Raw genomic sequence first — 3,802 nt, forward strand, 5'->3', positions numbered from 1 at the left:
GTTTTATTTACAAATGGTGATCATGTATATGATATAAACATACATATGGGCATTAGAATGGTATGCTGAGTATATTTAAAGTGTTTTGGCTTAAAAAAGGTGGGTTGCCATACCAAGCTATCAAACCCTGGTTTGTAGAAAGGTCCGTGCCAAACATGTGTAAGGTCGGTTCCTAGTACATTTCCTCGAGTAGTGAAAGCTCTCGATACAAACATGAGTATGTACCGCAGTATGGTTGACGTCAATCGTTGTCCATCTTTAGGCCTAGATTGGAATTTGGACCGTCCAGACGGGACGATTTGTCGAATGGGTTGGTTTAGGGCCTAGGAAGACCAAATGAAACAACCTAAGATGGTCGAGTAATGAAAATCGAGAACTGTCTCATATAAACTATTCCCTAACCTTGTTCAAGTTTCACCCTGGGTAACACGTAAGTGTATCATCCCCAGCAGAGTCGCCAAACTGTGGACATGGGCCAAACGCGCCGTGCGCACCCACGCGTTGTTTGTTTTTGAGGCGGCAACACTTCTCCCACCGAACCTTGGTTTGCCAAAGCACGTCATGGGTCATTACCAATTTGTGAGGCATTGAAACCGGTGAAAGGTTGAATAAGCCTGCATTTGTGGAGTCGCCACCAATTTATTGTGGAAAAATTGGAAACCGTTCGAATACCTCGTGCCATGTCAAGACACAAAGTAATTACATGAATACTAAGAACTCGTTACCCTTAGCATTCTATGTCTAGAATGACTCTCGAGATGCTAATGGACACGAATGTCCAGAGATAACTGGAGTAAGGAGTGAGGGTACGTATTAAGAAGTTCTTTAATTAGAACACCTGATCCCGCCCGCCTCGATAGCGGCCTCTACTAATGATTAGGGAAATCGTTCATATTTGATATGTCGTCGATGTGATGTATGCAATGCAACAAACATGGATTAATCCTAGCATGTGGAATTAGACTATGTCGGTTAACACGTGTTTTAGCAAACAATTTGGTCGAAGTAAATGTTAGATTCAATACATGTGAATGCCATATTATTAAATCATACATAGTAATAATAAAAAATGAATTACAATTATTAAGATTACTTATGTTACATGCTTTATTTGATCTACGTCAAAAGCACGCTCAAAGAAGGGATGAAGAAGAAAATAATAGGAAAATAAAATTAGAATTAAAATATGAAAATATGTCAGATTAGAGGTGATAATATGAATAATAGTTGATTTAAACCGTAATTAGGAGCTACGTTGATGTGATCAATATTTGAGCATATTTAGTCCCCGAATTAGCCTCGTTCCCATGCTTTTTAGTGCATATTTGGGTCATTTACTATCTTTAGTCCTTTGTTTTGCATATTCTTTGAGGTTTTGTTTCCTTGGTAGGAGAGGAGTGAAAACCTTGCATTTTCATGGCAAAATTGAGCTAAATTGATCAAATTTAATGACCAAGCATCAAAGAGATGACAAGACTAGAAGGCCTTTGTACATAATGTAGTAGATGGGCAATGATGAAGAAGATCCTTGCATCCCCGACAAAATCCCGGAGGATTGTTGGAAGAAGAAAAGAAGAAAGGAATAAATGGCAAGCTGAACCAAGATCCGAAAGTCTCATCCCTCGGGACGCCCGTCCAGAAGCTTCACAGGACGCTCGTCCAAACAACCAGGCCGCTCGTCCAACACCTATAAAATCCGCTCGTCCCGACCTTCTGGACGCTCGGATTGTCCCCCAGAACAACACGTCCTCTTCCTTCTCCATTCGAGATGCGCATATTTTTGAAAGACTAGCTAAAAGGAGACCCGCATCTTTTCTTGAGAGGAGCGATTCCTCAAGGACTTAGTAACCCTAATTTGTGCACCTAATCCCCACTATAAATACCCCATTAGTCTAATTAGATTATCATGTTCTTCTTATTAATCTTTAGTGTAGTTTATATTATTCTAATATCTCTTTTATCTTGTAATCAACTTCTAATCAAGTCTTAATACAAATCTCATTTCCTTAATTTCTCTATTGTTCATCTTTTATTTAGGGTAATTGAAGATTATTTGGGTTTATTGGGAGATTGACAACCTTCCATCAATCATCAAGTACTTCTATTATTCTTTGCATTATTATTTTGGAATCATCATTAGGTATAATTCTCTTAATCCCTTTTTAATTATTGTTAATCATCTTCATTTATTCATCGTGTTTTGCTTTGTTAATATGATTGACAACCTTGTTAACATGTTAAACTTGATAATGAGTGAGTAGTTTCCTTAACTAGGGTTAATGGGGAATTAGGGGAACCAACATGGGGGATGATTCATGCTTAATTTAATATGTTCACATAATTTATTTATTTGCTTGCTTGTTGTGATCTCAACTTATGCACATGTTATGTTTGATGAAATGCGAGCCTATGAATCCTTGCATTTTTTACCCATCACGTACCTTTTCAATGAGACTTGTAAGATATAAACCAACTCGAGTCTCATTAGACCATGCATATAGTTGAGTAGGGAGGATTAAGTCAACTTGTAGGTGTTGTACAATCTAATCGATTCGGCTACAGGACCCAAACCTTCCTAGGATTGTAAGATATAAACCAACTCGATCCTATCACAACAATAATTGCTTGCTTATAATTTGAGAATATGTTTGTATGATCAATTCCCATGAATCCCCTATGAACCCATGACACCCTAGTGCTTTTAATCAATTGTTTACATCTCATTTTAGTCATCTTGCTTGTTTACATTTATTGTTATTTAGTTTAGTGATCTTCTTATCTTAAGCCAAATTGTGACACCGCTAGACACCACTACTTGCAATCAAAAATCCTACATCAATACCCGTCCCTTGGTATCCGACCTTTACTTGCCTCTTTACTAGTAGTAGAGTTGTTTGTGAAGTTATAAATATTGTTTTGGTCTAGGTGCTCCTAACGGCAAGTAACCGAAATCTAAGCTCAAAGCGGGCTCGACCAAAAATGGCGCCGTTGTCGGGGACGGTGTTAACTTGATTTGATTTTCTTTAATTGTTATTAGTTGTGAGTTTCTTTGCCTTGGGGAAGTAAAACTTCTCAAGGTTTGTTCTAATTGTTTTCGAGTTGTTTGATTTTTTGCATGTCTAGAAGATCACAAGGTAACTTGTTACCCATTGATCACGAAATTGAAAGGACTTTGACAACCAATAGAAGACTTTCTAGAAATACTTTGAGAGGTATTGGTGAGGTTGTAGATATTCAACCAAATACTATTGAGTTCATCAACCCTTTTGCAAGAGAAGGTGAGGAGAACCCAACACAAAATCAACCACACAATCACCCCACAATGCCTAAGTTTTCATCACATTCTGTACCAACCGAGGAGAACCTACCCAATGGAACTCCCACACCACAACACTTAACCGGAAATTTCATTGCAAAATCCGCATTTATCCAATTAGTCGAAAGAAGCCAATTTTGGGGGATGTCTAGTGAAGACCCTCATTCTCACATGGAAACTTTTTGTGACTATTGTGATGCGATTTTACAAACCGGAGTGACTCAAGACCAAATTCGATGGGTCTTATTTCCTTTTTTCTCTAATTGGTACCGTGAAACAATGGTTGAAGAGCCTTGATAAAGCTACTCTTGGAATTGACTCTTGGAAGAAGTTGACTCTAGCTTTCTACAAAAAATTCTACCCTCCGGAAAAGACTAACATGCTAAGAGCTCAAATTACTGGTTTTAAGCAAAGGGTTGAAGAATCTTTGTATGAAGCTTGGGAGAGATTCAAAGGAATTTGTCGCTCATGTCCTCATCATGGACT

General features: G+C 38.1%; 1 non-coding gene across 1 annotated transcript; it reads right to left on the reverse strand.

Moving 5' to 3' along the window:
* Positions 1-3,695: 3,695 nt before the first annotated feature.
* LOC141636266 (small nucleolar RNA R71) lies at positions 3,696-3,802 on the reverse strand. Its single transcript, XR_012540889.1, has one exon. It is a non-coding gene; the product is annotated as a small nucleolar RNA R71 (small nucleolar RNA).

This window comes from Silene latifolia, chromosome Y, assembly GCF_048544455.1.
Source record: "Silene latifolia isolate original U9 population chromosome Y, ASM4854445v1, whole genome shotgun sequence".
Lineage (NCBI taxonomy): Eukaryota > Viridiplantae > Streptophyta > Magnoliopsida > Caryophyllales > Caryophyllaceae > Silene > Silene latifolia.